This window comes from Sus scrofa, chromosome 2 (genome assembly GCF_000003025.6).
Source record: "Sus scrofa isolate TJ Tabasco breed Duroc chromosome 2, Sscrofa11.1, whole genome shotgun sequence".
Classification (NCBI taxonomy): domain Eukaryota; kingdom Metazoa; phylum Chordata; class Mammalia; order Artiodactyla; family Suidae; genus Sus; species Sus scrofa.
Window position 1 is genome coordinate 103,464,703 of NC_010444.4, and position 25,359 is coordinate 103,490,061.

The 25,359-nt window shown below is 39.9% G+C and overlaps 1 long non-coding RNA gene across 1 annotated transcript in view; it reads right to left on the reverse strand.

Annotated features, from left to right (window-relative positions):
- The window catches only part of LOC110259692, a 49,664-nt gene that overhangs the window by 2,170 nt on the left and 22,135 nt on the right, over window positions 1-25,359 (reverse strand). The window lies entirely within an intron of this gene.

A 25,359-nucleotide genomic window follows, 5' to 3' on the forward strand; every position in this document is an offset into this window, starting at 1 on the left:
ATCTCCTTCAGTATCACAGAAGCCCACAGAGGGATTCAGAAAGCAGTAGAGCTAAGTGGCTGACTATGGCACTACATTTTGATAGGTGCCAAAACCAAGACTACTATTTAACAGATATGCACAGTGCAATTGTTCCAGTAGCTAAAATGTTGAAATACTTCTGTATGGTTTTCCTGAGCCCACAAGTCTCCAGACCATCATTCTAGCCTCCCTAATTTCTCCCCTTGGACTTCCAGAAGTTCCTCAACCCAGCTCAGCCCACACTGGGCATTTCACCAACCAGAAACAGAAGGTTTTAATGCCTGGCCCAGCAGGGCAACCAGGCCTGGCTCTGCACTAAGGCAGCTGTCATTCTAACCGGTCTGTGGTATGTGTGTAGTACTGAGTATAAAATAATTTTAAGGTAACCTTAACTAAAATATTGCTGGAAATGTCACAGAATTTTGTCAAGAAGACCACTATGTGGAGTTAGGAGGAATAGCGTTAAAATTCCCGAGGTGAAAAATAGGATGAGACCTCAAGCAATAGGCTTGAGTTTCTATCATTTGAGAAAGAGTGGGTCATGGAGTTCCTGTCGTGGCTCAGTGGTTAACGAACCCAACTAGTATACATGAGGAAGCAGGTTCAATCCCTGGCCTTGCTCAGTGGGTTAAGGATCCAACATTGTCATGAGCTGTGGCGTAGGTGCAGATGCAGCTCGGATCCTGTGTTGCTGTGGCTGAGGTATAAGCTGGCTGCTGTAGATCTGATCAACCCCTAGGCTGGGAACTTCCATATGCTGTGAATGTGGCCCTAAAAAGAGAAAGGAAGAAAAAAGAAAGAAAGGAAGGAAGAAAGGGTGGGTGGGTCCTGTTAAATACAGTGCTGGGAAGGACTGTGGGTCACAGCTGAACTGCTGGGATGATTGCAAAAAAAACTATTTTCCGTTCCTCCTATGTGGTAGTCATCTTCCCTATAAATACATTTTGAACAAATATTTAAAGGACATTAGTTTGGAAAGAGACAAATTATTAACCTTTTGGGATATTATATTTCAGTCTAATGCAGCTTGAGAAATTTGACACCAGATTCCACCTCTTTGCTTAGGATGTGATCTCCACTCTTCCTGGATAATTCCTTCCCATCTTTTAGGACTCAGTGTCAGATCACTTCCTCAAGAAAGCCTTCCTGGATTGCCCAGGGCTGGGTTGAGGCAGACCCGTACGTGCTCGCAAAACATCTTGTCTTACTCCTCCCACACACTTATCACATCAGGTTATAGCTGCCTTTTTGTTTGTTTCTCCCACTGGAGGGAGGGAAGAAACTACATCTGTGCTCATTTGACCTTCAATATTTAGCACAATGCCTGAAATAGAAAACTCTCAATAAATTTTTGCGTAATGAACTATAACAATAAAAATGTAACTGAAATTGTTAATCTTATGCAACCCTGTAAAGTAGCTATATAATCACCACTGTACAGATGAGGAAACTGAGCACAGAGGAATTAAGTGACTTCCCAAAGTTACATAGCCAAGAAATGCAGGCCTGAGTTTCAAATCCAGGTGGTCTGTTTTTGAAGGCTATATAATTACCACACTATATGCCATGCCTCTTCCTTTTGAGTAATTAGAGATAGAACCACAGCGATAGTACAGGATCTCCTTTCCCATTAGTTCACAAAAAACTTAAAAGTGGAGTTTCAGTCCTGGCTCAATGGAAACGAATCTGAGTAGAATCTCTGAAGACACAGGTTTGATCCCTGACCTCGCTCAGTGGGTTAAGGATCTGTCATTTCTGTGGCTGTGGTGTAGGCTAGCAGCTGTAGCTCCAATTAGACCCCTAGCCTGGGAACCTCCATATACTGCAGATGCGGCCTTAAAAAGACAAACAAAACAAAACAAAACAAAATGAAACAAAACAAAAAACCAAGAAACAAAAAAACAATAACCTTAAATGTAAAAGCCATGTATTCAGTGATATTTATTCAGCCTTTCTTAATTCTAACTGAATGTAATGTGTGTTATAGCCAGGGATAGATGGAAGGCCCCTAAGGACAGGGCAGAGATTAAGCAACAAAATAAATGAGGGTCAGAGGGAAAATACAAAGAATCATATCAAAACATAAAGCCAAGTTCAGGTCCCCAATATGCATTTAAAATGGGTCAGAAAGCAAAGGTGAGGTAGGAATCTACGAGAACAAGAGCAGGACAGCAGGCTGGAGGGACAAAGAGGCTGAACTGTAGAATCTACCTGTTTTTGCTGTTAAGCCACAATGGGAGATCAGTTTGGTTACAGCAAACATGAGCCACTGGTACAATCATTTAATTGCACCTAACAACCTGAACTAATAACATGATGATCCATTTGACTTGGGGTTTATGCCAAAGATTACTGAGTATTTCTCATATATCTCAGAGCTTTAAATTTGCCTGACAGTATTTGTCTTCAGTAACAGAGTTAACTAGATTTACAGGGCTTGACGAAACTCCCCCGGGCCAACATTTCACTTGTTAGATGTGCTGTCTTAATAGAGCCCAGAGAAGCCCTAACTTAGAATAATCATGGTATGTAAATAAATAGTCACTACAGCTAATATTTCATGCTCAGAATGGAAGGGCAACGAGGGAATAAAAGTGAGAAAAGAAAGAATAACAAAATGGGATGCCAGCAAGATATTCTCATTTTAAAACTCTCCTGTGTCCCTGCTCACAGGCACATTCAAATCAAACAGTATCAACCACAAAAGAATTCTAAGAAGCCTGGCTCTGAAGACTGGTCTGCCAAAACCTATCACTGGCTGTTACATTCCAATTGAAAAAGATGAAACTGATCTCAGATGACCCTACACACACACACACACAAAAGCTGGGCAACAGAACTTTTCTCTTCATCTCTGGACCCCCATGACTAGCACAGAGCCTGGATTAAGTATCGGATGTTTGCTAACTTGGTCTCTGAGCCACACAGGGGTACCCTTCTTGCCCCCTGAAGGCTGTTCTCAGGCTGGCTCTCTTCTACTGGAGCACAAAGCCCGTCAGAACCACAGGGCAGCAGCGCACAGCAGGCTGTCTCCAGCTTCATTGCTCAGCTACTAGTGGCTCTTCTGCAAGAGTATGTTGAGACCAGGGAACAGTTCTGCTGGCTGCTGTGCTGCCTTGGGCTGTTCTGTGAAATAAGATGGGCTGGACCAGGAAGGATATTCTTTTCTGTGGGGACAAGCTTCCTTGTTCATATCTTTCCTGAATGGGGACAGTGCCTGAATGTCATTCTAGCTGCATCATAACGTGGAGAACACCCTGGACAGAGCTAGAAGGCTAGACACCTGCCTTGACCTTTCCACTGGTATTGTTAAGATCCCAGCAAGTTACTTCACCTTATTGAGCTTCAGTTTTCTCATCTGTAAAATGTGGTAATACATGCCATGATTTCTGTACAGTATTTTTCTGGGATCAATGGTATAATATATATGAGAGCTTTTTCAAGTGTAAGCAAGCCTAACAAAAATAACATATTATTGGTAGTATCTGTGGCATTATCAATGTTGGCTGGTTTCTATGACTCCGAGCTACTGGCCTCAGCTTCATAAAGTCAGTAAGGTCAAGAGGTCTGTGTTACTGCCTAAAGGGGATTTTCAAATGTGAAATTTGTATAAATGGTATACAGTCCAAATGGTATAAATGGATGGCCAGCATATTGTCTGCCTTGAGCAGTTAGGCTGGTTAAAGTGTAGTTGCTTGACATAGAATGGCATTCCATGTGTAAGATTTAGCTTCATTTTGAGATAAAATGGAGCCCCCAATACATATCATCTACTATTATGACTGCATTTCACATGTCCTAATTATAAATGAGCCTGGGGTTTTCGGCTATGGTGGTATTAGGCTGGATTTACAGAAGAGAAAAAATAGCTTATAAACATTTAACAAATTTACTGAGCAGCTACTATGTGCCAAGCACCCAGATAGATGCTAAGGACTGTGTTAGATGCTAAGGACTCAGCCCCCAGCAAGACAGACATGGCTCCCAGCCTTGTGAATTACAGTCCGGTAACCTAATGTAGTCTAGGGCATCAGGAAGGTTTCCTTTGGCAAGAGTCAGTTTATGGAAGACTTGATGGAGAAGGAATTATCCTGATTCCAGGAAAGTGGAATGAAAAGGGAAGTGGAAGAGTCTACAGGGACTGGGTAATTTGGTGGCTCTTTACCGATGTCTGAATGACTGTCTTGCATTTGCAGCCCAACGGCCCTAAAGAAGTTAGACTCAAATACTTAGCCTTCCTTCCAGCTAAGTTGTTCTGCCAATCTAATACACTAATGTAGGACTTTGAAGCACTTTTCCTTAGCTCCCCCTCCTCCTGCTCCCTTCCCCATCCTATCCCCCTCCCCCTTCCTTTTTTTGTTCTTTTTTTAAAAATAGTATAGGCAGGAGACTGGATTAAGATGGTGGAATAGAAGGACTGGAGCTCAACTTCTCTCCTAAGAACAACAAAATTCACAACTAAAACTGAGCAATCTCCACCCAAATGGACTGGAAACCCATACCCTACTCCAGAAGAAAAAGAAGAGGCCACATCAAGAGGTAGGAGGGGTGATTTTGTGATATAAACACAACCCCATACCTCCCAGGTGGGAAGCTCCACAGACCGAAAACTAACTGGTTCACAGAGACTCACCTACAGGAGTGAGAGTTCTGAGCCCCACATCAAACCCTCACATGCTGGGATCTGGCACTGGGAGAAAGAGCCCCTGGAGCATCTGGCATTGAAGGCCAGCTGGGCTTGTGCGCAGGAGCTCCACAGGACTGGGGGAAATGGAGACCCCATTCTTAAAAGGTGCACACAGACTTTCACGTGCACTAGGTCCCAGGGCAGAGCGAGGTCTCCACAGGAACCTAGGTCAAACCTAACTGCAGTTCTTGGAGGGCATCCTGGGAAAACAGGGGTGAGTGTGGCTTGTTGTGAGGGAAGGACATTGAAAGCAAAGCTCTCGGGAATATTCAGCAGTTGCCTTTCTCTGGAGGTGGCCATTTTGGGAAAATCTGGCCCTACCCATCAGTCAGCACTGAGAAGCCCCAGGGCAAACAACAACCCAGGTGGGATCACAGCCCCGCCCCTCAGTCAACAGGCTACCTAAAGAGCCTCAGGCACACAGCTGCCCCTAATTCCATCCAGAGACTAAGCCCCACCCACCAGAGGGATCAGAATCAGCTCCATCTACTAGTGGGCAGGCATCAGCCCCTCCTATCAGGAAGCCTACAGCAAGCCCCTATACTGACTTCAGCCACAAGGGGGGCAGATGCCAGAAGTAAGAGAGGCTACAAGCTCTATTATCTATAAAAAGGTCACCACACCAAAAACCTATAAAAATGAAAAGACAGAGAACTATAACTCAGATGAGGGAGAAAGGAAAAACCCCAGAAAATCACCTAAGCAATGAGGAGATTCTCAGCCTCCAGGAAAAAGACTTTAGACTGTTGATGCTGAAGATGATGCAAGACATTGGAAATAAACTGGAGGCAAAGATGGATAACTTACAGGAAACACTGACCAAAGTGATTCAGGATATAAAACTTAAACAAGAAGAGATGCAGAATACAATAACAAATTTAAAAATGCACTAGAAGCAGCTAACAACAGAATACAGGAGGCAGAAGAACGAATAAGCGAGGTGGAGGACAGATTAGAAGAAATTATGGATGCAGAACCTAAAAGAGAAAAAAGATCGAAAACAAATGAAGAGAGTCTCAGAGAACTCTGGGGCAATGTTAAACACAACAACATCTGTATTATAAGGGTGCCAGAAGGAGAAGAGAGAGAGAAGGGGACAGAAAAAATATTCCAAGAGATAATAGCCGAAAATTTCCCTAACATGGGAAAGGAATCACTCACTCAAATCCAGGAAGCACGAGTACCATATAAAATAAACCCAAGGAGGAATACACCAAGACACGTATCAATCAAACTGACCAAAATTAAAGACAAAGAGAAAATCTCGAAAGCAGCTAGGGAAAAGAAACAAGTAACATACAAGGGAACCCCAATAAGGTTATTGGCAGATTTTTCAGCAGAAACTCTGCAGGCCAGAAGGGAGTGGCATGATATACTTAACGTGATGAAAGGAAAAAACCTCCAACCAAGATTACTCTACCCAGCAAGGCTCTCATTCAGATTTGAAGGAGAAATAAAAACCTTCTCAGATAAGCAAAAGTTGAGAGAATTCAGCAACACTAAACCAGCCTTACAACAAATACTAAAGGAACTTCTCTAGGCAGGAAAGAAAAGACAGCAACAGGAGACAAAAATTACACAAATGACAAGGCTCACCAGTAAAGGTGTATATACAGTAAAGATATGAAATCATCCATTCACAATTATACCATCAAAATCAGAAATCATGAGAAGAGGTGGGTACAAATGCAGGACACTGGAGATGAACTTGCAATTAAGAGAACAACTTAAAACAATCTCATATACATATGGACTCTTATATCAAAACTTCAGAATAACTGCAAACCAAAAATCTACAATTGATACACAAACAAGGAATCCTGGAGAAGAAATATATCTCATAGTAAATGAGTGCATAATCCACCATGAAGGGGGTCATTTGACATCATTCTTGGAATGCTGAAGTCTTACATCTGATTCTGATTTCCTCTCCATCAAAGAATTTATGATAATTATAATTAAACAATGCCACTGTACAATTTAAAAAAATAGTGTAGGCAGAGGCATCTAGCTATTTATTGAAAGCAACTGTCATAAGGTCACAATCCTGACATGATTCTGTTGCTAAATTGTGGGTGATGTCCTTTGAGAAGTTTCTAAGTCTGTTTATTTCTACAGCCCTCATTACAATTCTTTGAGCTGCCAAAAATCCTTTAATAAATTCCCACTGTTAAATGAATTAAACAAGGAGACCATTAGCCTGAGGTGGTTCTATTATCTTAGCAGTCTGCTTAAGCCTGTAAATGCCTCAAGGTTAAGAAATGGAAACCTAAGGACAGGAAATCACAATCAGGGAACAAAAGTCTTTCCCAAATAATTGATCTGCTTAAAATATCACCAGTCAAATAATTTTCTTGCTTTGCTCTGCCTCTTCTCTATAAAAGTACCCAAGCTGCCCTGCCCTAGCAACTGTCAGTGGAGTGCTCCTAACTACTTTTGCTTTGGCACTGCCCCATTGGAACCTAGTTTTGTGCAAGTAAACTCTTATAATTTTTAAGGTAAGATTACTTGTAATACCAAAAACACTGCCTCCAATCATTTCATAGCAAAGGTGATGTGAGAAGAGGTGCATGACCAAGGGATCTACTGGTCTGATTATCTGCTGAGCATCCAGAAGTAGTTGGCACTGGTGTGAGTTTTCCCTGCCAGCTCTTGATGTCACAGAGATGATGAACACACGGATACGTCAGCAGCGCAATCTCCAACTAACTCTCAGGCAAAATGAAGGACTATCTTATTTTATGAAGAACAGTATGAACCCCAGTGGATCGAGACGCAGATTAGATAAAAATCTAAGTGGCTTCCAATTGATGCTTGCTGATTTCATGGAGATAGTCTCAAAGTTCATAAGCAGTTTCAAAGATCCTAGAAGATATTTTGGCAATGTTTCCCTGATGCCGCTGCTAATGTCAGTCACTATCAGTAAGAGTAATGACTAATATATATTAGCACTTAGCATATACCATAGCATATCCATACCATACCTTAGTATGTACCACAAGCCCTAGCACATATCATGTCATTTGAGCCTACCCTTCAAGGTAGGTACTTTAATTATCCTCATTTTGCAAATGAGGAAATGGAGGGCAACGGAAATTAACTGACATAAATGCATGGCACAGCTCTGGACCCAAACCAATCAACTCCTAAGCCCTTATGCTCAACACTCCACTGGGGAGTAGAGAAAAAGCAATGTCCTGTGGAAAGTCTATGGCATTTACTCAGAGGTAATTTTGCCCAGTACTTTTTTTTGGCTGTGCGGTGACATGCAGAAGTTCCTGGGCCAGATATTGAACCTGAGGCACAGCAGTGACAATGCTGGATCCTTAACTTGCTAGGCCACCAGGGAACTCCCTGCCCAGTACTTTTAATATCAAAATAACTTACAATTTAAAGCATCCCAATACCTTTCTTGTTCTAAAACAACTTGTGTGATTTGTGAACCAAGATATATTGTGATTCTTGCTCAAACCAGGAAATCACTCCCATAAAGAGGGGACTACCTCCATCTTTATAAAACGTAGTCACTACTATTAAGTTTTTTAATTAAGACCTTGTCACATAAGTGCCATGTCTCAATGAAAAGAAAACTTTTAAACAAAAAAAATTGCCTTCTTATCAGGGAAATGAAGTTGCCAATCAAGACAAGGGTGACCTGGATGTCAGCTAAGCTAATCAGCCACCAATCATCAGAAGACAGGTATTAGCAGATATCTTAGTAGATGACAGACAGCTATGAGATTTGGAACTTTGATAGAAATTTGAGTGGTTATGAACAAAGGGTATTAAAAGACTCCACCATTACCTGGTGAATGTCTGATTTCCAGTAGCTAATGAGTTCTAAGGACCTCCTTTGTTACATTTTAACATGGTCTTTTCCTAATGGCAAGGGTCACCTTCTTTGAAGCCACCATATATATGATTCTTGAGACCCTGCCTCATTCCAAGAAGGATATGAAGCTACCAAGAGATCAAACAAGAAGAGGAATTCTCCTTGCAAGACCTTCCCTGAGCCATTCTCCAGGCCCATGCCCAGGAAGGAGTCTCACTTTGACCTTCTCCATTTCCCACCATTTGGCTGTTACTTATTTCTTGAGCGGCCTTGGGCCTTTCAGAGCTACCTCTCTTACCCTCAATTGTATTCAGGTCAAACAGAATATAATACAAGTGGCACAACTGACAATTGTCACATTACCTTATGCTTCTTGAAACCTTAGGATTCACTTCCTTTTTTTTTTTTTTTTGTCTTTTTAGGGTCATACCCAGAGCATATGGAGGTTCCCAGGCCAGGGGTCATCGAATCAGAGCTATAGCCACTGGCCACAGCCACAGCAACATGAGATCCTAGCTGTCGGCAAGCTACACCACAGTGCATGGCAACACTGGATCCTTAACCCACTGAGCAAGGCCAGGGATCAAACCTGCGTCCTCACGGATACAAGTCAGAGTTGTTTCTGCTGAGCCACAACGGGAACTCCTCACTTGCTTTTGTAACATAAATATTTCTTCTTTCAAGACTAATCTTGGCCTCCCAACTTTCCCATTCCCTGCAGACCCTCCTCAGGCTCCTCTCGTCTTTGAGTGCCCAAGATTTTCCCCAGTCAGTGTCATTGTCACACCCCTCACCCAGTCACCATCCTTCAGCGGCAGGGCCTCTATACCGCAGCCTCAGTGGAGTCCCATCACCAGCCTGCATCCCTCCACCACCCTCGGGCTGGCACATGCTTTTTTCCCTCTTGCTGCCAGGTACCCAGGCCCCTGCTGCCCTCACTGTGTTCCTGTCTTCGACTTGGGACCTGTTACACTAGCCCCAGACCCACTTATCTCTGTCTTGATCTCACACTCTTCTTTTTCTGCTGCTCTTTTCTTTTCGAAGTCATGGAACTTTCTAACTTTTGCACTTATCTTTTTTTTTCATACTTGTTTCCTTTTAAGATGAACATATTATATTTTAAAAATTGAGACGATATAAAAATATTAAGCAAATAGTTTGGGTAGTGAAAAAATGTGGGAATAAAAAGTTTTCTTGTATAACTGTCGTTGGGATACTGATATTTCATTAGTACTCATAAAAATATAATGAGGAGGGAGTTCCCGTTGTGACACAGCAGAAATGAACCCGACTAGTATCTATGAGGATTCGAGTTTGGTCCCTGGCCTCACTCAGTAGGTGGGGGATCAGGCATTGCTGTGAGCTGTGCTGTAGGTCACAGACGCAGCTCAGATCCTTAGTTGCTGTGCTTGTAGTGTAGGCCAGCAGCTACAGCTCCAATTTGACCCCTAGGTTGGAAACTTCTACATGCCACAGGTGAGGCTCTAAAAAGCAATAAATAAATAAATAAATAAATAAACAAATAAATAATAAAAAATGAGGAAATCAGTTTTTAAATCTATGGTTTCCAGAGAAGGAATCTGAGGCTCAGAGAGGTTTTCAGATCACCAAATGTGTAAATCGCAGAACCAAGAATTGTATCCAAAGTTGTCCAATATCAAAGTCTACTCTATTAGGTACTACTCTACATCAGCACTTAGAGAAGCCACTTACACCCAGCACCCTGGAATTTAAGAAATGTGGAAGGGGTTTCTTGAGCTTCAAGTTTCAAATTATGATTCCCCCAATCCACTTGCCACTCTGGAATACAATGAAAAGTCCACTGGACACATTTCTAATACCAGTATTAGATGTGTATATTTAAGATAAGCATCATCTTAATCCTGCTTCATCTATCCTCCATACAGCAAAGTGAAATTCTCAGAATGCAAATTGGATCATATCACTTTCTTGCTCTATATCCTCCAGGGGCATTCTGAAGCACTTAGGGGAAATACACAAGGCATATTTTGTGGGCTTATGTCCAAAGCTAAGACTCTACCCAGAGTTCTCATCATGGCACAAAGGAAACGAATGTGACTAGAAACCACGAGGACACAGGTTTGATCCCTGACATCTCTCAGTGGGTTAAGGATCCTGTGTTGCTACGAGCTATGGTATAGGTTGCAGATGTGGCTTGGATCTGATGTTGCTATGGCGTAGGCTAGTGGCTACAGCTCTGATTCCACCCCTAGCCTTGGAACCTCTATATGCTGTAGGTGCAGCTCTGAAAATACAGAAATTAAAAATAAAAATAGAATTCTACCCTATTTCCATGTGCCTCTTTCAGAGTCTTGCTCCTCTGTCATTTCCTCACTTTTCCCCTGTTCAGCAATATGTATGTTCAAGTTTCTTCTACTGTAATAAAAGCTTTTCTTCAACCTCTAATCCCTCCCTTCCTCCTTAACCACTGTCCTGTTTTTCTTCTTCCTTTTAACAGCAAGCTTCTACATTTTCCATTAGCTGTTTTCCATTCATTTACGATGTACAAATTCTTTGAGCTCTCTGCAGTGTGGTTTCAGCCTTTACCTTCTTCTGAAGCTAAGTGGTCTCTAAAAGCTGTAATCTGAGCCACCATTCCAATGGGTTTTTCTCAATCATCATCCTCATTCATTTTTCATTTGCCGTTCTTGATCACTCCTTGGTTGCTGTGTCATATTCTTGGGATCCTCCTTGTGTTCTGAGCTCTCTAGTTATGGTTTCCTTGCCTTGCCCCCCTAACTGTTCCTTCCTCTTCCTGGCCGTATTTTCTCTCAGCCAACTCATCCACCGTCATGACAGTTTCACCCTTTAATGTGATTTCCAACCTTGAATTTTTCATGAATTTCTGATCACATTTCTTGTCATCCACTGATTTCTATGTGGAAATTTTCATCAGTTGTTCAAGCCACACATGATCAAATCACACCTGCCACCTGACAAGGGAAAATCATAAATTTCTCTACAGCAGAACAAACTAAATCAGAATTAAAACACATGTAACATGCCTATGTTTGTGATAGGCCTTTCCCAACATGCAATGAGCATCCACATTCTACACTAACCAGAACTTCTCAAGGCAGGAGAGTATAATCACCCTTCAAGAAAAATGGACGTTTAATGCTGATGCCAGGATTGTAATTTTTAAGATTACTATTCCTTCCCAATTCTGTACAGGGGTCACACTGTCATAACAACTCACTGTTTTTGTACATAGCTGACCAAAACATCTTTGATAACCTTTATGTACAGTGTGAACCTGTCCATATGATACATAATTGTCTCAAAAATGAATAAAACTGAATCTCTAGCTTCTTTACTGGTAGAACCATTCTCAGACCTTCTGAGAATCTGTATCCTGGGTTATAATCCTCACTTTGGTTTGAATAAAATCTCTTTTCTTCTTCTTAGCTTGATTGTTCATTGAAGTTTTGTAGACATTTCCACAGCACAGTTGGCAGGAGAGCAGAGACACCCACCAGAAGACACTTGGATGAAGACTGGAACCTGCACTTGGTATCAGCACAAAGCCCACTGAGCCTCAGCAACTGCTCGGTATCAGGTGTTCTGGTGAGTTCCCCTGACAGGGGAATCTCCTTGTTTAAATGACTACTCTGGAAATTTTATGTGAGCTGTTTTTACCTAAGACTTGTAGTCTTCAGGGGCACCAGTGCATTTTCCTAGGCAAGAAGCTACGGGTATCTAGACAGGCGGTAGAGAAACAGAGGTCACTCATCTTTATTAAATTAACCTTAAATTGAAAAACAAGTTGATAGATGGCCTGAACAAACTGTTTGCTAGTGACATAAGGGACTGAGCCTACTCAATTCTGAAGAAAAGTAACATGTGCTTCTTACAGCTGCAAAGCACTCTCAAATGACTGAGAACCTAGTGGACGTGTCTGAGGATTGGTCCTCATGATGGGCAGAGGTCCCAAAGTGAAACCCGCTACAGCCATTAAGTAAATACTGCTCATCCAAGGAGTGTGACAGACTGACCACTTAGTGCTCAGAGATCCTGGAGTGGTTTCAGATTGCCGGAAGGGGAAACTGAGACATCATAGGGTCAAACAGACCCAAGGGTAACTCTGTGGATTGCTAGACTCAGAAACAGTACACATCCAAGCCATCACATTGTCCTTAGAAAGTCATTCAGGTTTTATCTGACTTAGGCTACCAAATTCATAATGGGTAGTATATGTTCTTTTACTGTTTGAAGTGATGCTTCAAAGGCAGTATAGCAACCTGCAGAGAGCCACCTGTGGGAACACCACCTGGGTTCATGTATAACACCTATGATATTAACACTAGCAAGCATTTCACTAAATGAGGAGATGTGACTAAAGATAACTTGTCCCTGAGATGGCCAAAATGGGGCACTTTTGATTTACCTAAATTGGTATATTTGCAGGTTCAATTAGAAAAAGCTGGCTATAAAATGAAACTACCAGAATGGGAGGCATTTTTAATTGGTATCTGGAAACCTCAACATGGAGAAATAATAAAGTGGCTTCACTGAACGAGACAAACTGAAAATTATTAGAAATGGAAGCTAAATTAGAAAAAACCTCAGAAAACTTTGCTCTTCCTCCTCCTCTTCCTCTTCTTCTCTGCTTCTTTTGTATCCTCTCTTCTCCCCTGCCCTGATTTTTCTGCCCTCCCTCCCCAACATCAGAAGAAAAATCTACTGAGTCCAAAGAAGAAAATGAAAAGCAGCCCCAAGGTAATACAAGCTCCCTTTAAGGAGAAGCCCACAACATAGGGGAACCTGTTCTTATCTGTACTCTCTGGATGAAGACAGAACTTAATTCAGGATTTTACAGATATTTTATAGGATCCTTTGGGTTTTGCTAAATTATTTAATCTTATAGTAAGAACTTATGAGCCCGGGTATTTAGAATTGTACCTCATACATTTACTAGTCTCTGAAGGTAAAGCAAAAGAATTGCTCAAAGGGCTAAATTAGAAGATGCCTATGGAAGATTTTCATAAACATGAGGCTGTAGACCACCAGACATCTAGAGAAATTGCCCACAGCTTCTTTACCAAAAATCTTCCCAAATAGACTGGGAAAAAGTCCTTTGAAGTAAACCATCAGTTCAAATTTTTCTATTCTACGCCTATGCCACAGCTACAGCAACGTGGGATCCAAGCCTCCTCTGTGACCTATACCACAGCTCATGGTGACCCACCAGCAAGGCCAGGGATCAAACCTACATCCTCCTGGATACTAGTTGGGTTGGTTACCCCTAAGCCACAGTGAGAACTCCCTATGCATGTTCTTAAATCAGAGCCTGTAAGTTTTCAGCTAGGAACTATCACAAGAAAACATGTTTCTTTTTGGTGAAATATGCTCCAATTCATTTCATAGGAGAGTCCTTTTAGAGGCATATAATGTCCATATTGCCTCTTCACCTAAGGATGAAATGATTTTAGATTTATAAAATGTAGATGCAGGTCAGAACATAATTACTGAGAAACTGATGGTTATAAAAACGAAAACTCAAACAGATCAGGAGGAAAATAATGATTTACTACCACAACTATGTGAGGAATTATGTCATATTCGTCCCCAGATGTTGGGACAATTAAGACAGTCACTCCTACTAAAGTAACTATTGATAATTCCAAGAATTTCGCCAATGTTTGACAATATCCACTTAAACAAGAGACATTAAATAGAATAAGCCCTTTTTCAGGAATTCCTTGAGAAAGGGCCTGTAATTCCTTGAACCAGTCCTTGAAAACTCCCATATTGGGTAAGAAAGCCAAATGGAAAAGGCAGGAAGTTTGTTCATGACCTGAGAGCTATAAATAACATTGTGACCCCTTGCTACCCTGTGGTTTTTAATCTTCAACCCCAGCTCTCAGCCATCCTGGCAGACACCTGTTGTTTTTCAGTAATAGACCTACGTAGTATGTTCTTTAGAATGTTCTTTAGTATGCCAGTGGAAGAAGAAAGCCAGTATCTCTTTGCCTTTGTGTGGGAAGATGGTCAGTATACTTGGATGGGTTATGCCACAAGGCTATACAGAAAGTCCTCCTCATTTTCCTCAAATACTTAAAGCTGATTTGACTGATGTTCACTTTACTAGCAGCTCTGTGTTAATTCAATATGTAGATGATTTGCTTCTGCGTTCTGGAACTTAACAGGACTTGTAAAGCGCCGCTATCCATCTGTTACAATAATTAGCCTCTAAGGGACTTTATAGTATCCAAAGACAAACTATAGTTCTGTTAACCAGTTGTGAACTATGTAGGCCATTTGATATCTATGGAAGAACAGCTGACTGATGTGGAAAGAATTAAGGGAATCCTAGATTTCTCACTTCCCCCAAACAAAGGAAAAACTGAGGGGATTTCTGGGTCTAACTGGATATTGTAGGCATTGGGAGCCTAGTTTTCCCCTTGTGGCCCAACCTCTCTATGCATTACTTAAATCCAACCGACCAGAGAAGAATGGCTCCAGCATTAGGCCTAATTATGAATTACCTTTTTTTTTTTTAAATCTTTTTGGGCATAAAGAAAAAGGAAGCACCCTGGGTATATTAACTCAGAGGTGTGGTGACCAGCATCCATCCATGATATTGTAGTCAGCAGTTAGATTAGGTGGCAACAGGGCTCTGTAGGAGGGCTAGTTCAGTGATGGCACTCTTATGCAAAGCTACTGAGGAATTTGTAATGGGGCTCCTCTAACTTTTTATGTTCCTCACTCAGTTGAGTCTCTTAAAAGTCTCATATTACTCAGCACTCTTTTTTGAGGCAATTGGCTTCTTATGAGGTACTGTTACTCTCTTCACCCAGTCTTATTTTGGCTCCATGTAATAATTTTAAGTCAACAACTTTACTTCCATCACCTCAGATGACAACATCCATGACCTCATTATGCTATCTAACTTCTCACTCCTAGGACTGACTTACAAGAAATTCCCATTGATAATGCTGATTTAATTTTATTTAAATAATGGGTGGATCCTATTTATAGGATGAACAAAGGCCTAATCAAGCTGGGTCCAAAAAAAACCTTGATGGAACAGATAATTGAACATTCTTATTTATCAGATACAAAACTGCCTCAACAAACAGAAATGATGTATTAATTAGGTCTTGTCAATTAGCCAAGGATGAAATAGATATTTATACTGATAGTCACTATGCCTTCAGAGTGGCTCATGATTTTAGAATGCTATGCAAACAAAGGATTGCTCACCTCTTCTGCACAGTCCATAAAAAATGGACAGCTAATCTCAAAACTGTTAGACTCCATTCAATTGCCCAAACAGCTAGCTATCTTTAAAATACTGGGACATTCCAAATCTGATTCAGTGGGAGCCAAAGAGAATCAATTGGCTGATGCTGCAGTTAAACAAGTTGCCTTAGGCCTTGCCCCTGCCCAAACCTGAGAATGTGCTCAGCTGAAACATGCTTCTAATGAAATTGTTAAGAAATATCTCTAGCAGGCTCAGGCTCCAGAGCTGGCTTCTGAAAGTGAAAAACAGGCCTGAAGAAAAAAGGATGATTTTTTTTTTTAATCTCATCTCACAAATATGGTTAGGACCAAATAAAAGGCCTATAGTAACTATAAATGCCCAATTACTTTAATCCAGTATGAGTATTCCGTGCCCACTCAGCACCTGATAAAAATGATATTGTAGATATCTAGAAATGTGTTTAGAAACTTTTTCCCACTATAGCTCATAAGGTTTATGATCACTGGTCTGTCAGTCCTAAATATAATCCTAGTAAACCCCTTCAAGGTTCTCAAGGCCACTTTCTCCTTCCTAGGAGGGCTTTTGAAGTCTGGCAGTTGGACTTGATCCATGTATCACCCTTTCAAGGCTGAAAATACATCCTAGTAATGGTATGCATGTTTGAATACTGGGTGGGGGCATTTCATTGCAGAAGAGCAATGACTAACTGTATGCAAATTGCTATTGGAAAGAATAATTATAGTTTGGGTAGTTTGTTCTGAGTTGCCTAGCAACTGAGGCATTTTACTGGGCAGATTATTAAATCCATTTGTATGATTTGGCTGATAATGCAGCATTTTCACATACTAATAACCCTCAATCCTCAAGATTGATAGAAAGGATCATTAGTACTATTAAAACCAACTGGCTAGATTTTCAGAGGCTTTTCATCTTCTCTGGCCAAAAGCGCTTCCCTTGATACTCCTTAACCTTACGTCTGCTCCTTTTGGTAAATGTAACTTGTCTCCTTTTGAAATAATTAATGAGTGACCTAGCATATAGATGAAGTTATGATGAACCAGCACCTTTTTTTTTTTTTTTTTTTTTTTTATTCTCAATGTCTTTACTACAAGAGCAAAGCAAAGCCTCAGGACCCAGGCAGAATTTTGAGGCAGCCTTTCAGAGCCAGCAAGTCCTAACGGTGATATTGTACATTACTGCCAGGGACTCATCAAAGCACTTACAGAAAGTCAGGAGCAAAGTGGCAGTGGAGTAGAACATAGAGCTCACCTTCTCCCACAAATGCAGCCCCCCAAAAAAATCTACGTGTAGAACAATTCACACAGAACCTCTACTGAACATTGACAGAAGATCTCCAGAAAGGGTAAGAAAACTCCCACCTAACTGAGTAAAACAAAAAGAAAAAGAGAGAGAGAGGAGAAAAAAAAGGAATTGGATGGGATCAGCACTCCTGAGAGGGAGTCATGAAAGAGGAAAGGAATCTGCACACTTGGAGGCCAACTAATTGATTGGGAGAACATCTGGGAGAGAGTGTTGGCCTCAAAGCTTTGGAGAAAAGCACAGCAGCTGGTCGAAGGAGGGCAAAGTGGAGAGAGAGCTACACAGATGACTAGTACCACCACACTGAGCACCACAGTCTGAGACTCCCAGGTGGGAGCTTCATGCTGCAATCCAGGCTTCAGAGGTCAGTTCTGGGGAGAGGACTAGTGTTGGCTGTGTGGAAACAGCCTGTGTGGGCCAGGGGGTGGTGCACCACAGAGTGCAAGAAGAATCCTGGGCCCACCAGAGGATCAAGGCACCACTGTTGGGGACTATGAGAGGGGGGTGGAGTGGGGTGGGACTCCATAGGAACTTCTTTCTTGGTGTGCATCCAGGCTCTCAGGCAGCAGGATGCCTCCCACAAGAGCTACAGGGGCAGCTACAAACCACCACAGCCATTGTGGACTTCAGAAGTAGGCATGGGGGGGTCCCATGACCAAGCACCACCTGCTGCCACAGTCATCCCAGGTGTCACTGCTACAGAGGGCCTGCAACAAAGCGCCACCTGTTGCCCACACTTCCCTGGAAATGCACACACCCCAACCTCCCTGTGGGTCACCACCACTGCCAAGAGCTCAGCAGCTAGGTATTGCCTGCTGCTGCTGCCCATTGCCCCAACCTCCCTGGAAGAACATGGAGGACATGAACCTAAATGCCTCCTATCAAGGGGATAATGGCTTGCACACACTGAGGAAACAGACAGCAAGCATCCAAACCAAAAACAGCCCTCATGCCAAAAAAATAGTAAACCCCACACAATTTACCCAGAAAATTCTGAACATAAATAGCCCTCCAAGGAGTTCCTGTCATGGCACAGTGGTTAATGAATCTGACTAGGAACCATGAGGTTGTGGGTTCGATCCCTGCCCTTGCTCAGTGGGTTAAGGATCCAGCATTGCCATGAGCCGTGGTGTGGGTTGCAGATGCAGCTCGGATCCCATGTTGCTGTGGCTCTGGCATAGGCTTGTGGCTACAGCTCTGATTGGACCCCTAGCCTGGGAACCTCCATATGACATGGGAGCAGCTCAAGAAAAGGCGAAAAGACAAAAAAAAAAAAAAATAGCCCTCCAAGACTACAGTAGACAATTGTTTTACCTAAACTAACAGAGTAGGAAAAACATAAGCAAAATGAAGAAGCACAGGAGCCACTCCCAGTTAAAAGAACAGGAGAATTCCCCTGAAAGTGCAGACAAGGAAACAGACCTCTGAAGTCTAAAAGACACTGAATTCAAAAAGGAGGTAATGAAAATACTGAAGGAACTAAGAATGGCTATTTACAGTAATGCAGATTACTTTAAAAAGGAACTACAAACTATAAGGAGGGGCCAAGAAAAACTCATTAGCCAAGATGAAAGTTCAGCTAAAGGCACTGAACAACAAAATGAATAATAACGTCGAAGAACAAATGAGTGACTTGGAAGATAGAATAATGGAAATCACCCAATCAGGACAGCAGAGAGAAAGCCAAATGGAAAAAAAAAAAAAGAATGAAAGCAGTATAAGAGATCTATGGGATAATTTAAGGTGTGCCAATATATGCATAATAGAGATCCCAGAAGGAGAAGAAAGAAAAAAGGGGACTGAAATATATTTGAAGAAATTATGGCTGAAAATTTCCCAAATCTAAAGAAGGAAACAGATATCCAGATACAGGAAGCACAGGGGTTCCCAGCAAGATGAACCCAAACAGACTTACACCAAAACACATTACAATAAAAATGGCAAAATTAAAGGTAAGGAGAGGATCGAAAGGCAGCAAGAGAAAAACAAAAAGTAAATTACAAGGAAACTCCCATAAGACTAACATCTGATTTATCTACAGAAACACTAAAAGCCAGAAGAAAGTGGCACAATATATTCAAAGTTCTAAAAGGGAAAAATCTGCAACATAGGATAATTTACCCAGCAATGTTATCATTTAAAATAGAAGGAGAAATAAAGAATTTCTCAGACAAGCAAAAATTAAAAGAAGGCAGTAATACTAAACATACTTTAAAGTAAATATTGAAAGATCTTCTAAATAGGAGAGAAGAAGATATAGGATGGAGGGAATCGTAGTTGGAAAGTAATTACTTAAATAAACCAGCATATAGGTCACAAAGAAAAAAGCCTATTTGTAAAAACAATGATAAAACCAAGAAACAGCACAAGGATAAACATGAAGATGTTAAAAAGTATATCAAAATCATAAGCTGTAGGAAAGGAGAATAAGAAAATCTAGGCTCTTTTTTTTGAGAAAGTGTTTGATCCTATGACTATCAGTCTAAAGCAAGCAAATATAGGAAGGGGTTAACATACTTGAGACAGAGGGCACCCATAACTCAACAACAAAAAAATACATTCACAAAAACCAAAAAGAAGAGGACACAAACATAAAATAAAAGGAAATAATTCAACCACAAAAAGAAAAAGAAAGGAACAAGGGAGCAACACAGAATTAACTGGAAAACAAGGTTTAAAATGACAATAGGGAGTTCCCATTGTGGTTTAGCAGATTACAAACCCAACTAGTATCTATGAGGATGCAAGTTCAATCCCTGACCTCACTCAGTGGGTTAAGGATCCAGTATTGCTGTGAGCTGTGGTGTAGGTTGCAAGTGTAGATTGGATCACATATTGCTGTGTCTATGGTGTAGGACAGCATCTGCAGCTTGGATTCGACCCCTAGCCTGGGAACTTACATATGCCACAGGTGCAGTTCTAAAAAGAAAAAAAATAAGTAAATAAATATGACAATAAATACACAGCTATCAATAATTACCTTAAATGTGAATGAACTGAATGATCCAATGAAAAGATATAGAGTAGCAGACTGAATAAAAAAACAAAAGCATACAATATGCTGCCTACAAGAGACCTACTTTAGGGCAAATTACACACAAAGATTCAAAGTAAGTAGACAGAAAAAGATATTTCATGCAAATGGAAATGACAAGAAAGTGGGAGTATAGAAATTATTTCAAGCATCTTCTCTGACTGCCATGGCATAAAACTAGAAGTCAACCACAGGGAAGAAATGAGAAAAAAAAACCTGATAACTTAGAGACAAAAAAAATATGCTTACTAAAAGAACAACAGGTCAATGAGGAAATCAAAAAGGAAATTAAAAAAATACCATGAGACAAACAACAATGAAAACACACCATACAAAACCTATGGGATGCTACAAGATCAGTTCTTAGAAGGAAATCGAAGTGATACATGTCTTCCTCAAAAAATAAGAAATATATCAAATCAACAACCTAACCCACCACCTAAATGAATTAGAAAAAGAACAAGCAAAACCTAAAGTCATCAGAAGGAAGGAAATCATAAAGAACAGAGAGGAAATTAATAAAATAGAGATTCAAAAAACAATAGAAAAAATCAAACCAAGAGCTGGTACTTTGGAAAGGTAAACAAAATTGACAAACCTCTGGCCAGACTCATCAAGAAGGAGAGCAAGAGAACCTAAATAAACAAAATAAGAAATGAAAAAGTAGAAACGTCAACTGATACTGCAGAAATACAAAAATCATAAGTGAATACTATGAACAATTTTATGCCAACAAATTTGACAACCTGGAAGAAGTGGACAACTTTATAGAAACATACAGCCCACCAAAACTAAATCAAGAAGAAGTAGATCATTTGAACAGACTCATCACTATAAATGAAATTGAATATGTAATTTTAAAAACTCCCTACAAACAAAAGTCCAGGACCAGACGACTTCACAGGCAAATTCTACCAAACATACAAGAAAGAACTTATACTGATCCTTCTTAAATTCTTCCAAAAGATTGAAGAAGAAAGACTATTCCCAAAGACATTCTATGAAGCCACCATCACCCTAATACCAAAGCCAAAGATTGTACCAAAAAAGAAGATTATAGGACAATATCTTTGAGGAATAGAGATGTAAAAATGCTCCACGACATTTTAGCAAAAATTTAGCACTATCATTTTAGCAACAACATTTCTAGCCAACTAGATCCAACAACACATAAAAAAGATCATACATTACAACCAAGCAGGATTCATCCCAAGTTCATGAAGATGGTTCATCATACACAAATCAATCAAGGTAATACACCATGTTAATAAAAGTCACGACCCACATGATTCTCTTAATAGATGCAGAAAAAGCATTTGACAAAATTCAACATCCATTTATGATAAAGAAAAAAACTCTTACCAAAGTGGGTATTGAGGGAACATATCTCAACATAATAAAAAATCTTTTATGACAAACCCACAGCCAATATAATACTCAATGGAGAAAAGCTGAAAGCCTTCTCACTAAAATCTGTAACAAGACAAGTATGCCCACTCTCACCACTTTTCTTTAACACGGTATTGGAAATCCTAGACATAGCAATCTGACCAAAAAAAAAAAAAAAAAAAAAAAGAAATAAAAGGTATCCAAATTGGAAGAGAAGAGGTAAAATTGTCACTTTATGCAGATGAGGACTTCATACAAAAACTACTCAATCTGATCAATGAATTCAGCAAAGTAGCAAGATAGAAGATTAACATTCAGAAATCAGTTGCATTTTTGTATACTAACAATCAAATATTAGAAAAGAAATATAAAAAATACCTTTTCAAATTGCACCAAAAAAAGACCACCTGGGGATAAACTTGATCAAAGAGGTAAAAAAAATTATATGCTGAGAACTATAAAGCATTAATCAAAGTAATTAAAAAGTATTCAAAGAAATGAAAAGATATTCCATTTGGATTGGAAGAATTAATATTGTTTGTCTTTTTGCCTTCTCTAGGGCTGCTCCTGTGGCATATAGAGGTTCCCAGGCTAGGGGTCGAATTGGAGCTGTAGCCGCCAGCCTACGCCAGAGCCACAGCAATGCAGGATCCGAGCTGTGTCTGCGACCTACACCACAGCTCATGGCAACACCGGATCATTAACCCACTGAGCAAGGCCAGGGATCGAACCTGCAACCTCATGGTTCCTAGTCAGATTCGTTAACCACTGAGCCATGATGGGACTCCTGGAAGAATTAATATTGTTAAAATGGCCATACTACCCAAAACAATCTACAGATTTTAATGTGCTCTGTATCAAATTACCCACGATATTTTTCACAAAACTACAAAAATAATCCAAATATTTATGTAGAACCATAAAAGATTCAGAACTGCTTTGGGTAACAAAGCAGGAGGCATAACTCTCCCAGACTTCAGATAGTATTACAAAACTACATTAATCAAGACAGTGTGGTACTGGTACAAAAAAAAAAAAAAAAAAAGACATGGATCAATGGAATAGAATAGAGAACCCATAAATAAACCCAGACACCTATAGCCAATTAATCTTTGACAAAATTGGCAAGAATATAAAATGGGGAAAAGACAGTCTCTTCAGCAAGTGGTGCTGGCAAAACCAGAAAGTTGCATAAATACAAATAGAACACACCCTAATGCCATGCACAAAAATAAACTCAAAATAGCTAAAAAACTTACACATAAGACATGACCATAAAAATGCTAGAAGAGCACATAGGCAAAACATTCTCTGACATAAACCATACAAATGTTTTTTAGGTCATTTTCCCAAGGCAATAAAAAAAACATACAAGCTTTTCCACAGCAAAAGAAACCATGAAAAAAATACAAAATGACAACCTGCAGAATGGGAGAAAATAGGTGCAGATGATGCAGGCAATAAGGGCTTAATCCCCAGACAACTCACACAAACAACTCATACACCTCAACAACAACAAAAAACCAAATAACCCAATTAGAAATTGGGTAGAAGACTTAAATAGGCATTTTTCCAAAGAAGACATATGAATGGCCAGTAGGCACATGAAAAGATGTTCAGCACTAATTATTAGAGATATGCTCATCAAAACTACAAACAGGTACCACCTCACACCAGTAATAATGGCCATCACTAATAAGTCTACAAATAACAAATGCTGGAGAAGGGGTGGAGAAAAGGGAACACTCCTATGCTGTTGGTGGGAATATAAATTAATACAACCACTATGAAAAAAAGTATGGAGGTTCTTCAGAAAACGAAACATAGAACTACTATATGATCCATCAATGCCACTCCTGGGCATATATCCAGACAAAACTATAATTCAAAAAGATACATGCACCCCTATATTTATTGCAGCACTATTTGCATTAGCAAATACATCAAAACAAATGTCCATCAATGGAGGAATTAAAAAGATGTAATATATCTATACCATATACATATGTGTATATATATGGAATACTACTCAACCATAAAAAACAATAAAATAATGCCATTTGCAGCAACGTGGATGCAACTAGAGATTATCATACTAAGTGAAGTAAAACAGAAAGAGAAGGACAAATATCATATAATATCACTTATATATGGAATCTAAAATATGGTACAAATGAACCTATCTACAAAAACAAAACAGACTCATAGAGATAGAGAACAGACTTGTGATTGTCCAGGGAGAGGAGGGAGGAGAGAGGATAGACTGAGATTTGGAAGTTAATAGACACAAACTATTACATGTAGAAGGGATAGCAATAAAGTCCTACTGAGTAGCAAAGGGAACTATATACAATCTCCTGGGGTAGACCATGATGGAATATAATATTAAAAAAATTTTTAAATATGACTGAGTCATTTTTCTGTACAGCCAAACTGGCACAACATTGTAAATCAACTATACTTCAATAATAAAAAGCAAATTAAAATAAAATATAGAATTTTTTAAGAAGCACTTAAAGAAAATGAGAAATTACTGATTCCTCCATAGTGAGCTACCAGGAGACAATTTTAAAGACCATGGGTTACAATCTTGAGATTTTTGTCTATTGAAAAAGACATCAAATAAAAGACAATTTACAACCACCTTGGAAGGAACTATATCAGGTGTTACTAACAAACTTCTGTGCTGTAAAACTTAAAGCAGTAAGCTCTTGGATTCATATATCTCACCTCAAAAAGGCCTCCTATTTCTGACACCTGGCTTCAGCTCAAACAGGTACCACAAAGCCAGGATGAGAAGACAACACCAATGATAGACAACTAACCCAAGAGTTCAGATCAAACCTTTAAGGTCTATCATACTTTTTCAAATTATATTATTTATCAAATATTTGTCTATGGGAATTGAAAGTTGTTGTTTTATTTCTAGCTATGTTTTTGCCCCAGTATTTAGGATGGAAAGAAAACTCTTAAAAGTTATCACAAAGTACAGCTACCAGGGGCAATTAAACTGATTGTTGGATTTGTTTTGTTGTTGTTGTTGTTTTGTTTATTGTTTATTTATGTATGTATTTTTTCTACTGTACAGTGTGGTGACCCAGTTACACTTACAAGTCACATTCTATTTTCTCACATTACATGTTCCATCATAAGTGACTAGACAGAGTTCCCAGTGCTAAACAGCAGAATCCCGTTGTTAATTCATCCCGAAGGCAACATTCTGCATCTATTCACCCCAAGCTCCCAGTTCCTCCCACTTCCTCTCCTTCCCCCTTGGCAACCACAAGTCTATTCTCCAAGTCCATAATTTTCTTTTCTGTGGAAAGGTTTCTTTGTGCCATATGTTAGATTCCAGACATAAGGGATATCATACGGTATTTGTCTTTGTCTTCCTGACCTACTTCACTCAGCATGAGAGTCTCTAGTTCCATCCATGTTGCTGCAAATGGCATTAGTTTGTTTCTTTTTTATGGCTGAGTAGTATTGTGTATATATACACAACATCTTCCTAATCCAATCATCCATCAATGGACATTTAGGTTGATTCCATGTCTTGGCTATTGTGAATAGTACTGCAATGAACATTCAGGTGCATGTGCCTTTTTTAAGGAGAGTTTTGTCTGGATATATGTCCAAGAGTAGGATTGCTGGGTCATATGGTAGTTCTATGTACAGTTTGCTAAGATAACTCCATACTGTTCTCCATAGTGGTTGTACCAACTTACATTCCCAATTTGTTATAAAATTTCTTATTTAATTCAAAGATGATTTAGACCCCTTATAATTCCTGTCACTGATTGCAGATGTGCTAATGTTACCACTTAGATTGGCTTCCCTATGGCCTAACC